We start from the raw sequence: 13,972 nt of genomic DNA, 5'->3' as shown, positions 1-13,972 counted from the left end.
CACATTTACTTTCTTCATTAACTTTACCCCTTTCCAAAATTAATTTCCACCAGTTTCATTTGCATTTTTCCTTTCATTTAGATATAACCCTTTCCTCCCTCTTTACCGACAGATTAACTTTGGTGACGATTGCTTTTCCCAAATTTCCATTAGGTACACGCGGTTTCATTTTTCACTGTCATTAAGGTCGATAAGTGAGGGGGAGGTTACAGGTTGTATGATCATATCAGTCCTTCATACTCCCAGCTAGGTTGGATACGCCCACATAAGGCACGCGATCTCCACACGATGTGCTTACTTCATCGATTTCTTAGCCACTGGTGCCCCCAATACTTATCTTCTCACATTAAACACCTATCATCATTCCACAACCGCAATACCAGATCGGATACGTCTAGCATCTTTGCTGTACCTTTACATAACACAAAATCTTTCTCCGTGTCATTCTCCATCTCAGCCATACGACTATGGAACGCGCTCCACTGTGATCTGCGTCTTATCCAGAACCACTCAAAATTCAAGAGGGAACTCAAAACTTACATATTAGGGACGGTATAGCCACCATTGTTGTGCCCCTCTCATCTCTTTCTAGCTCCTCTCCTTCATAGCTTCGAATTTTACCATTCTATTTCTCTTCCTCTAACCTATCTACCTCTTCTATATCTCTTTCACTCCATTCTATCGTCTTATGTCTCTGCTCGATGAGATTAACTCACAAGCTGCAATAATATAACGAGAAAATTCCCAACTAGCAATAGGACTGACATTCATAAGAGAAAAATATGTTTACTTTCATATACATAGTTATTACTATTATTATTATTATTATTATTCTTGATTGTTATAATTATTTTTTGATTGCTGTAAGTATCATTGTACTACTGTTATAATCTCTACTTTTTTCTTTAACATTAATACTGTATAACATGTTATATGTCCTTGATGTTCTGTAGAAACTGAGTATGCCTGGTTAGGTGTAAGAGAGGGCCTGAAGGCCTTAATCTTGCCAAGTAAAATAAATGCATAAATAAAAAAATTAAAAGTCACGGGGTTGGGGGTGTGGGCGAGACAAATTCGTTCAGAGCTGTGAGCTGCCCTTGAGAGCAAGTAAAAAAATGCCAAGTTAGCTTCGTTCAAAGTGTTTGCAGCGGACGACTGTGGAAGCAGCTATCTGCTGCAAAAACAATCTTGTTAGAGACACTGGGAGAAATTATTTTAGGAAAGATGAAAGTCTAAGCCAGGTGTAGCCTTTGGAAATGCTAGAGGGAGAGACCGGTCTTTTTTTTTTTTCTTCTTCTTCTTTCCCAGCAGCTTCACCATGGGAGTACGTTCGTTCGAAGGCCTTGCAATCGGCTTTTTAATACTCTCATAAAATTAATTTTACTTCCGTATGGTTTTCTCATGTGTACCCATATGCAAGCCATTCTACTCATCAGCTTCAGAATCTTGACATGGAGTGGAACAGGTTTCCTACCTTCCTTCGATGCCTCGGCACCATTGTTTAATAATAAGAAATTCTGAAGAAGTAGGAGTTTGTTTAAATTATTTACAAAATCATTACTGCGTGGACCTCGCAAGGTCTGCTGCATCCAATTGAGCGGCGAGATTCCTACACTGGCAAAAACAGCCAAGTTTCAGGGGACTAAGCTGGAGAAGACTGGCCTCTAGCAGAAATAAGAGCAGAGACCTGTGGACAGATGACCAAGGAGAAAAGTCTTGCTGCCGGACGAGACATTCAGCCGTACGGAAGAATGTCTCCACTTGAGTACAGAGGGTGAGTTGGAGTCAAGATTGCCACCTCTTACTGTATAAGAGTGGTAAGACTGGGCTGGCAATGCAATCACCTACTGCCTAGGTAGGTGACGTTTGTTAACATTCATCAGGGGCTAATCGCACAATTTTAAAATTTGCAACCGAGTACTTTCTTCTATCGTGCAGTTTGCTGATTCTACTGATACTCGTATTATGTATCCAAGTTCTTCGTATAAACCACTAGCAATTCTTGCATTCATTGGGCAAATTTGCAATTAAGTCTTACGATTATGCTTTTATTGCATCTCCTACTTGTGCCAATGCTAGTTTTCACAATTATAACCCCTTGTCCACTTATTAAATGTGTTTACTTATCTTAGTGGGTAATTCACATGTTGATGCCCTACAGTAATAAGCATGTTGGTTACAGTGACCCCTTGTTTCTGTTATAGATGATCCCTCCTCTCATTAACATGGTACTCATTTTTTCATACTACCACCCCTACTGACTTTTATTCAATAAGTTTCTATAGAGCGTCTCTGTCATTTCATTAAATCTTGCATGTCCTTTTGCGTGGCTAACCTCCTCAGTGGGTCAGCAAAGATCGGACTCACCTGTATAATTTATTTTAGTGGAATATGACTACTATTTTGGTGGAAGTTGATCTGTATTGCTGATTGTGTTTATAAAATTAAATTCTCTGTTAGAACCTAAACTTCCGGCTTCCTGTTTTGAACTGCGCGCAAACAAAACCATAATGCTGACGGTTTGCATAAACGTATTGGTTTCAACTGTGCGAAGAGAAATCTAACTGCGAGAAATCTGAAAAATCGTATCCTGTACGAAACTTACAGTTACCAAAAATCAGACTATGACCTTTGAGACCAAAATTGGTCCATATGAAATTTAATTAAAGATATAATCTATTCTCGAAGCTATTTGAATTACCTAGGTCGCTGTGAATAACACCGCGCAAACGGCTCTCGAAGCTACAGCGCATCTCGGTAACAGAACTGTAATATCCAACTACTGAGATATGCAATGGTGCAATGGTACATCAAACTTATTGGAAGTTATGAAAGCTGTTTTGTTGTTGTAAGTAGCTCAGTTTTTTATTGTTTGTTACTGACTCGTAAAAGTTTTTCATAGAATCTCTTACAAATAAGAATTACTGCGTTTTTCGTCTTTCTCCAGAGCACGCAGCGGAAATGTGAGCTAGATAAGGCCGTTAACTATTAAACTGTTTTCATACTGTGTACTTCCCAGGCAGCAGACGTAGACCGAATAGTTAATGTGTATGCTGTTTCGTTTTCTGTGAAAATACAAATGCGCTAAGTCTTTATGTTTTGCTCTCTGCTGACGCAAAACGCCCTTTCCTGTTCGCGCTGCGCTAAATTTCTGCTCCAAGTAAAACCCGGCTTAAATGAAGAACGGTATTCTGCCGAGTGCGTTATACGCGCAGCCTCACTCCCAGAATGAAGGCAGTCTAAACTCGGCTCGCCTGGCGGAGAATTCCACGAATATTCTGTCAATATCGACTTTCCACCGAACGCCAGCAGCCCACGTAGGCCGAATAGTGTTTAATAGGATGCTTCCGACAGCAGGCAATACGGACGGCAGTGCCAGACACCGTTGGTCACCTCTTCAGTAGCCACCTCGTCGAGACACTACAGTGCACTCGGCAGGTAATACACTATGTAATCAAAAGTATCCGGACACCCCAAAAAAAATAAAACATACATTTATAATATTTGGTGCACTTTTCTGCCACCTACTGACAGGTACTCCATATCGGCGACTACAGTCGTCATTAGACATCGTCACAGAGCAGAATGAGGCGCTCCGCGAAACTCACAGAGTACGTACGTGGTCAGGTGACTGGGTGTCACTTGTTCCACACGTCTGTACGCGAGAATTCCACATTCCTAAACATCCCCAGGTCCACAGTTTCCGATGTGATAGTGAAGTGGAAACGTGAGGGGCACGCATAGCACAAAAGCGTACAGGCCACCCTCATCTGTTGACTGACAGAGACCGCCGACAGTTGCAGAGGGGTATAATGTGTAATAGGCAGACATCTTTCCAGACCATCACACAGAAATTCCATGTTTAATCAGGATCCACTGCAAGTACTACGACAGTTAGGCTGGAGTTGAGAAAACGTGGATTTCACGGTCTGGTGGCTGCTCACAAGCCATACATCTCGCCGATAAATGCCAAACAACGGCTCGCTTGGTGTAAGGAGTGTAAACTTTTGATGATTGAACAATGGAAGAACGTTGAGTGGAGGGACGAATCACGGTACACAATGTGGCAGGGTTTGGCTATGGCGAACGCCCGTTGAACGTCATCTGCCAGCGTATGTAGTGCCAACAGTAAAACTCGGAGGCGCGGATGTTATGGTGTGGTCATATTTTTGGTCGAGGGAGCTTGCATCCCTCGCTGTTTTGCGTCGCAGTATCACAGCACTGGCTTAAACTGATATTTTAAGCACCTTCTTGCTTCCCAGTGTGGAAGAGCAATTGGGGAATGGCATCTATCAACACGATCGAGCACCTGCTCATAAAGCATGGCCGGTTGCGGAGTAGTTATACGACAATAACATCCCTGTAATGGACTGGCCTGCACAGAGTCCTAACCTGAATCCTGTACAACACCTTTGGGATGTTGTGAAACGGCGACTTCGTGCCAGACCTCACCGACCACCACCGATACCTCTCCTCCACCACTCCGTGAAGAATGGGCTGCCATTCCTCGAGAAATCTTCCAGAACCTGATTGAACGTATGCCAGCGAGAATGGAAGCTGTCATCAAGGCTAAGGGTGGGCGAACAACATATTGAATTCCAGCAACATTGTATGCATGACTCCATCCAAAATCAATTTTGTGGCCTCGAAAGAAGCACGAACCATGACACATATGTGCCATTTACTAGAGGATAAATTTACGCTAACTCCGAGGGGAACGTCTGGGCCGATGGAAACGGTACAATCGTCGACATCATCGCCACTCCACATCTGTCGGTCTCGCCGCCTGTAAAATGTAGAACATCGTCAAATTATTTCACGTTTATGACGGTCCTGAGCTTTTACTATTGAAATGTGTTCGGCTGGATGACCTTTGCTGTATACAGCCTAGTCGACGGACTACTGCGCGTTTTGGTCTAAGACTGTAGGTATGAACTTTCTTCGAGTCGCGTAATGGAAACCAGTTCAAGATGTTAATGTTAAAAATTAACCATTTATAATTAATTCAGTTTGCGAGACGGTTGTGGTTTTTTTACTTTCTTGTCGTATTAACCTTAGCAACAGAAATACATATTTCACAAAGCGTAATACCAAGGGGGTGGGGAGTACTTTGCGCCCTTCACCAAAAATACCTGAAAACCATATTTCGTTAAATGTGTTTAACTTTTATTAACAATACATTTTTGAAATACGTTCTGATGTAAAATTAGGGTACAGACCCGAAAAATATGTTTTAGTACAATCATATCAACACCAAAGCATTTTCTGTGTATCTGAACCAACTGAAGAGGTACTTTATGATCACAATAAAAATTTAAAACAATAAAATTTCGTTAACTATATTTAATTTCAGCCCACAAAATAAGCTTTAAATTTATATAGATATGTAGGAAGGGTCCCGAATCTGAAAATATTATTATCACATTTGCTTCTAAATGTCACATTCATTATGACTTAAATTTTTGGGCTGATGTTTACTGGAAATTTTAAAGTATTTACGGAAACTGATACAAATTAGAAAGAACAAATATTTTTTCAGCATTTAAAAATGTAAAGGACCAGGTTAAATTACCACATTTTCAGACATTGGCCACCAAGTATCCCCCTCCCTCCCCCCCCCCCCACCCCCTTGACATTGCTTGGGTTGCCGTTGAGAATCAGTGGTTTCTCCCTGGAACCATTTCTTATCTTTTTAAATACTAGTGCCTTTTGCATGAAACTACTAATTTTGAGAAAAAATTTAAAATTATTTCTTGGGACTCAAAGGGATAATGGCAAAGACTTTTATTCTGTTGTCCTTGTTTCATAATTTTATTTTATTGTAATATAATCAATTATTTTGCCAGTCTTATGAACTAAAACAAAAGCGTCATTCTACCTATCACAAGAGGAAGATGACTTTGACGAAGGGGCAAGTTGACAATACCGATAAATATTGAATTTATTTTTATTCCTATAAAGTATAACAGAATACCTAATGAATGGATTATCATGCTGAAAGGAAATTCAGTCTGTTCCATTCCCAAAAATCCCACGAAATGTTCGACATTTGCAACACACTGTCCAGTGTCTCGAGGAGGGTCAACGTCGATCACATCATATTCATGTACCACAACGTGCTTACTTTGGATGCTCTCCTCCGTTGTTTTAAACGCTCTTGTCCAGACCGTGTGCTTCGTTATCAAGCAACAACTTTCATAGGTTTCATAGGTGAATTTGTTTTAATATTTGCACTGTGTGCGCTGTGTGACGTTTCCGATTCATCTTACACGGTCTTTCTTTAGCCAGTGATTACAAATCAAAAAACTTCGACGCGGTTTACACGCTGTAGAACCATTTGTGTAGGTGGTGATTCTTCACTTTTATTCAACTGATGTTCGCATCTATATTCTTTAAGAGCTGCTGTGGCCTGGCCATTAGGTGCTGCAGCCAGGGTAGGAGCATTCTCACAGTTGACATAACGTACTTTATGGACTGTAGGAAGCACTTTTTCTTCGAAAAGTTGCGTAAAAAGGTCAACTGCGTCTTATACTCGAAATTAATGCAAAAATGTTTATTGTTTGATTTAAAATTCCCACCAATTAAAAAGGGACATACATTCTGTGAAAGACAAATTGAGACAGGGAACTGCAGATCTTGCTGTTATTCCGGAAGGGCTTACTTCACCACTGCAACCTCTTGAAGAGTCGATAAATAAACCGTTTAAAGTTTACATGAGAGAAGAATGGAACAAATGGCTGATGGATGAAACCCAAGTTGAATTCACGCCGAGAGTGCTTTAAAGTGACCTCCAATCAAATAAGTGCCTCAGTGGATAAAACAGTCGTGGTCTAGAGTGAGAGAAGACATATTGTTAAATCTTTCAATAAATGAAGCATAAGTAATGCTCTCGATGGCCGTGAAGACCATCTTATATACGAAGAGGACAACTGTGGCAACGAAGAGCTAGAAGAAAGTTCAGATGACGATATCCAGGGATTTTGTAGGTAATTTCGGTTATATAAATTAAGATATTTTTTAGTCTGGCTTTGCAATCTAATAGTAGAAAAGTAAAAATTTAATTTTTTAAACTGCTTAAAATTTGTGGTACATCTATTACGTAAAATACGGTAGTCCTTCACAACAGCTCAACCTGTGATCTTCACCTCAGATAAATCACGCTCGTTAAAGACAAGGGACAAGGGGACGGTAAGGATATCACGGTCTTTGAACGCATTACCGACTGTAGCCGCTTTGCAGTAACTAGTGCTCAGCACAAACTAAGATTATTAGGCCTTCAATTTGCGTCATTCATATTGGCGTATTAAAAGTCTTTGATTTCTGTTATAGGATTAAAAAGAACACGGCATGGATTCAGAATGTGTTTTCACTCTGCAGCGCAGTCTGTGCGGATTTGAAACTTCCTGGCAGGTCTAAAATATGTGATGAGTCGAGACTCGAGCCAACGTCCCTTACCCTTCATGGTAAGTGTTGTACCGACTCTGCTATTATTGTTTTTTTTTTTTTTTTTCTCGCCAGTTATGCATTCATCAACTGGATTCTCCACTACATCTTTCTAAAGAAAATCTCTTTTTCTAGTATGTGCTACTACAGAAATGGAAGTGATCAAGAAATAGGGTACATCCTCGTGAAGTAAATTAAATATATTATAATATTTCATTTTGTTAAACTGTAAGTAGGCTGTTTATGTTTTCTTATTGGCAACGTTACATAGCGCTCTGTGTGAGAATCACTGGCTGTGCTGTATGCAGTCTGTGGCTGGTTTGCATTGTTGTCTGCCATTGTAGTCTTGGGCAGCGGCAGCTGGATGTGAACAGCGCGTAGCGTTGCGCAGTTGGAGGTGAGCCGCCAGCAGTGGTGGATGTGGGGAGAGAGATCGCGGAGTTTTGTAATTTGTCATGAACTGCTATATATATTATGACTTTTGATGATATTAAGGTAAATACATTGTTTGTTCTCTATTAATATCTTTCATTTGCTAACTATCCCTATCAGTAGTTAGTGCCTTCCGTAGTTTGAATCTTTTATTTAGCTGGCAGTAGTGGTGCTCGCTGTATTGCAGTAGTTCGAGTAATGAAGATTTTTGTGAGGTAAGTGATTTCTGATAGGTATAGTTTAATGTTAGTCAAGGCCATTCTTTTGTAGGGATTTTTGAAAGTCAGATTGCTTTGCGCTAAAAAATATTGTATGTCAGTTTTAGCACAGTCCTGTATAAATTGTTCAAAGGGGACGTTTCATCAGATTGCGTTGCGCTAAAAAATATTGTATGTCAGTTTTAGCACAGTCCTGTATAAATTGTTCAAAGGGGACGTTTCAAAACCTACAAATCTGTCCTTCAAAACGAGGAAATTAAAATGTTTTTCTCTCCTTTTAAGACAACTAACACCTTTTAAAGTGGAAAAAAATTTAAAAGAAAATATAAGATAGTCATTACCCTTTCGGGCTGAGTTTCATATCTCAACTCTCTGTTGGAAATTTACAATGAGATCACACAACTATTGCTTTTTTGTAAATTTTTATGTTTGTGGTAGGTTAAGTTCAGAACTCAAATATCTATCACTCAAAGCAGTTCGATGCCGCTAACAAGAATTCTCGAAGAAATGGGATTTGATGTTTCCCGACAGCCGGTAATATCTTAATATAAGATATAATTTCACGTTCAGCAGCATGGCAATTTGGGTGAACGCTCGTCCGCCACCTAGGGCAAGTTTCTAATGACTGGTGTATATTCTACAAGTATTTCCGCGAAGTGTTACATACATGCAAATGAAAAAAGATTAGACTGGTAATCGCTGGTTCCTGTCCCGTTTAGAGCATCATTTTTATCGTTTTTCTCCGTTCATTTCGAAAACCTAAATTATTTCAATACAAAAGTCATGAAACACATGCTAATTAACACATATCTGTAATTTCTATGAGAAATGCACATGTTCTTATTTCTCATCACATACTACACACAAGAAACGAATTTTCCTTGCAAATATGAATTCCTAGTTACCGATCTTTTATAAAAGATTGGCAGCAAAGACAGTTTAAATTAAAAAAAAAATACATCTGAACTTACAAATGCTTCCATCTTCATATAATTTACACTTCACGGAAATGCTCATGGGACATGTAACTTTGTTTGAAATTTTACCATAGTCAGGAATAGAGCCCATACCTTTCACGTGATTGACAAGCATTTTACAACGGAGCACGAGGCCATAGAAAGGAAGACTACTTTTCGGCTATTAACGACTCTATGAAAACTTGTAATTTATTTTCGCTATGATTTTTTAAAACTGCATTGTACGTCTTCGGATTTTGATTCTTGATTTCCGAACTTCACGTACCATAAATATAAAGTACCAAAAATGGAAGCCCAAATGCCATATGGTCTCCCTGTCAGTAGAGCTGACTCAGAACATTCGAAGAATGGGAACTGTAAATGAAAATCGTGACTTCTATCGTAAGCATTAATCTCAGTTTGCAGACTCAAAAAGTAATTGGCAGAAGAAACCCAACATGGTATCACATGGAGGTGCCTTTAAGTCACACGTGTACATGACCGAGCGATATGGCGAAGTGGCTAGCACACTGGACTCGCATTCGGGAACTCCACGATTGAAATCCCCGTAAGGCCATCCGGATTTGGGTTTTCTCGATTTCCCTACAGAAATCATGGTAAATGCCGGGATGGTTCTTCGGAAAACAGCGCGGCCAATTATTTTCCTCGCCCTTCCGTAATCCGAGCGTGTGCTTCGTCCCAAATAAGCAGCTTAACGACGGAACGCTAATGTTCTCCTCTTTTTTTTTCAGTGAACAACTTTGTGGTTCTTTTTTCTTTCACCTCACGTATCATGCAATGTTAGAGATACTCTGATATTCTCAAGACTGTAATATCACCCCCGTGAGTGCTAATTGTGTACTACCGTATTCATTTTTCTCATAATTAATAAACATCCAACAGCTGTATACAGCGCAATGTTGACCAGCTGTAACTGCTAGGATGGAAACGATAAAATAATCGTTGCAACCTGGAAGGCATGGTCTTCCACCAACAATCTGAACTTCACCCCAGACATAGTGCAACTCAGTAAAATTAATAGTAACACATATTCCAGGTGACTAGTTTTCTATTTTCTCGGTTATTTTTGTAGTTTCAACGGCACTACATAATAGCAACGATTCCTGTGATCTGACTGTGTCTTGTGGCTTGGGATGAGAACTGTGTAGAATTACAGACAGGTCTGCTGGGACATTAATCAGATGCATGAAAGTTTTCCACAATGGCACTTCTGGAAGTTCTTTTTCCCTTTCGGAACTTTCCCGAATTTCATTAGTTTTGTTGCAGGGCAGTCCATTTACTGAAGGAAATATAATATAGCTTTCACTACTTCGCGCGATACGCCGCAGTTCTTGTCCATTAAAACAGAATGTATGATTAATTTAATTATAAATTAACCTCTGAATTGTTTCCTTTATGTCATGTTGTTCTGACTAATTTTGTCAATTTCAGCTGAAGTTAAATTAATTTTAGTCTTTCTTTTGATACTATTCATCATGGGGTAAAGTTCCCTCGCATTCGAATGTCTTTATTTGTCGACTTATTTATATAATCTAAGATCTCCTGACGACTTTTTTTCTATGCGTCCACCCTTATTTCTAAACGAATCAGGGCGTTTCGTATTTTGCATCACCTTTTAAAAGTTCTGAAATGATTATTGTTCTATGCAAAGCATGTGGTAGAAAAACTCGTAATTTTATTACCTAAATGAATTGAGATATTAAGTCAGGTGTTGAAGAAATGAATTCACATTTTGTCACAATGTCTGACCACGGGTAGTATCCTAGAGACTGCGCTTAAGGTTTATATATCTTGTACAAGGAAAACGTTTGCCACTTGTGACGTCACTCTCTAATGACAAATATTTTGGTAATGCAGACTGTAAAACCTGGGGATGTACGAGAGCCAGTCTGAAATTAAGAAACGATTTGTCGCGACGTGGAAATCAAAACTGATTTATTTGAAACAGTTTGCTACACCTTCCAGCTACTTCTCTACATAGTCACTGTTCAGCCTTAGACGTCTGACGTTGCACACGTTGTAGAACGCAACCTCTTGTGCTTTCGTAGAATTTTCTGGAATGGGCGGCAGCTCGTGGTCTGTGCCAAAGTGTCTCATCTGATCAGAGATGAGGATCAGAGGGAGCCAAGTCACGACTGTATGGCGGGTCATAAAACATTTCCCATCGAAAACGCTGCAGGAGCGTCCTCATTGCTCGTGCAGTATGAGGCCGAGAACTGTCATGAAGGAACTGCATGACTCTTACGTTATTGGCGTTGCCTGAAGCAAGCGATGCCTCTCGGCAGACAGGCATAATTGGAGGGAAGCACAATTTTCTATGCATCTTTACTCGCTAAATTTGCTCTCAGACTTGAAAAGAGCGACGTTGACGCTATCAACAGGCATACACTCCCAACAATTTACGGAAAGCTTCATTGGGTTTTCGCTGCGGTTTCCATTTCGTGTCCGATCTTTCGTTCCTCTCCGAATAGCCCTCATATTTATGCTTCATAACTTTATTCCAAGCGGACTAGCATGAGTCTTTCACAACGTGTTCTGTGTTACCTCTATAATGGCGATATTCCTCCAGGATGTATGTCCCTTCACGAAGCTGTTATGATTTATGATATCGCGTTTATAGCTTCTCCATACGTTGACGCAGTCCTTGAGCAGCACTTTCACCGTATTCATAAGTTCCCAAAATTCGATGAGAGAGAAAACTTTCTATTTAGATTATTAGATCACATTTCATCAACCATCAGCATAAGCGTCGTAGATGATTTGGCTTTTTAACAAGTTTCAGTGCGCGCAGTTTCCAAGGTATCGCTTTGTCTCTAATTTTTGGGGGTCGATAAGTGTTCATACGGAAAGAATTTCGCTTGGCGAAATACGGGTAAGATCTTCACTATGGCTCTTCCTTTACTTTTTTACTTCATTCAGAAGGCTGTACATCCTATACATCTTGCGTATTTATATAACCTGAAGACTTCACCCACAGTTCACATACTATTAAAAGTTGTCGCGTTAATGTGGATCCATAGCAAGGATGGAATATAAAGTCTACTTCTTACGTATAGTGGAAAATAACGTGACTTTTACGACATGTAATAGGTAATGTTACAGATGTGCTTCAAAATGACAATTCGCCGAAATTAGCTATCACACGATTTAAATAAAGATCGTCTACATTACAGCATACTACGATTCATGTTTTGTTTTATTAAGCATTTAGAAGCCACTGATCCCCTCAAAAACAATATTTTGTGCACTTTTTGATTTTCTCGAGGGATTTATAATTTTCCATTTTACAGTCATAGAAGATCTTAAAGACGCAACGACGCAGAGGAAATCTAGCTTTAAGCTACATGGCATGTGCTTTATTCCCTTTCTTAATATCAGATGATTGCTGTGAAGAGGATTCCGATAATCTACTTATATAAAACAAAGCGTGACCTAGTAGGTAAATTCTTCAGTTTATTTCATTTACAAGCTCACCGACCTCCACAAAACGTTCAAAGGACATCAGGGACGGTGACTGCAAAGCCTCGCATGGGTTTTTTTGAACTGACGGACATAGATTCAGGCGTCGATCATTTCAGTGATAACTGCAGCAAAAAATTACATTGAACTGACAGTGCGCAAGATTATCTCGCCTGAATATACGCCAATTATTGCACTGTCTGAAATAAAGAATGTAAAAATTTAGGGGAAAATTTCTGGAAAAACACTGAAGTATGGGCTTGTAACCCAACAAAAAACGAATGGAACAAAAATGCATGGGCAAAGAAAAGCTTGCTACTCAGAAAGAAGATGTGTCGAAAACAGAAAAGAGCTTGATATAGAAATAGAATGGCACAAGCTAGATTTCATTACATCAAAGTCAAAAAAGGAAGGAATCACATAAAACAACAAGTTGACTTTTCTTTATAATCAGATTCAGACTTCTCAAAAATGGTTGAAATGGCTCTAAGGACTATGGGACATAACATCTGAGGTCATCAGTCCGCTATACGTAGAACTACTTCACCCTAACTAACCTAAGGACATCACACACATCCATGTCCGAGGCAACATTCCAACCTGCGACCGTAGCAGCAGCTTGGTTCGAGACTGAAGTGCCTAGAACCGCTCGGCCACAGTGGCTGGCTCAGACTTCTCCCATGATGATATCAGGTTAGATATAAATATGCACTTAATACTTGTCGAAGAAGAAGAACAAGAATAAGAAGAAGAACAAAAGCCTGGGACCTCAAGGAAAAATCAGAGGACCTAACAAAGGACACTGCTTAATACACACTAGATAGCTGCTTCAGTAACTGACCTGTTTCAGGTTGCTCTGCTAACTCTTCTGTCGTGAAGAAGGACGTATTACGTTTGTACCATCATTTTCAAGCATTAAGTTTAAATTTACGAGACATTCCAGTTCAATATCTTGTTGGCTAATTTGGCCGCAATACCACAATATTACAGAGTTGTTTCAAATATTTGCGTTATGGAGTCATCAATATTGAGCGGCAAAACCCACGCAGTTTTTGTTTCAGCTCAATTGTAAATTTATCTATAATTAATAATCAGACAGAGCTGAAATGTGGAAGGATTACATGTAATAGCCAAGCCTAGCACGTCAGTTGGAATTCATTCGAAAATCTATCCCTTAGTGACCACAATATTAGAAAAACTGAAAATTGCGGGCCGTTAACCCTATCTGCCTTATGTCATGATGCCGTGTATTTCTAAAATACTGACCACGTATTTCCTATTCAGTCGTTTACAGCTCCTACGAAACTTACTTCAGTGGACGGAACTAGATGCTTTTGGTAAGTGTGCTCTTTTCGCTTCGCAACACAAGTGAGTGCATCGCCGTGGGTCCCAATTTTGTCTTTCCCCAAGGTAATTTTTATACTGTTTTACACACTTTGTGAA

Source organism: Schistocerca serialis, chromosome 8 (genome assembly GCF_023864345.2).
Source record: "Schistocerca serialis cubense isolate TAMUIC-IGC-003099 chromosome 8, iqSchSeri2.2, whole genome shotgun sequence".
Taxonomy (NCBI): domain Eukaryota; kingdom Metazoa; phylum Arthropoda; class Insecta; order Orthoptera; family Acrididae; genus Schistocerca; species Schistocerca serialis.
The sequence above is the reverse complement of the archived record's forward strand: the minus strand, read 5'-3'. Positions refer to the sequence as shown.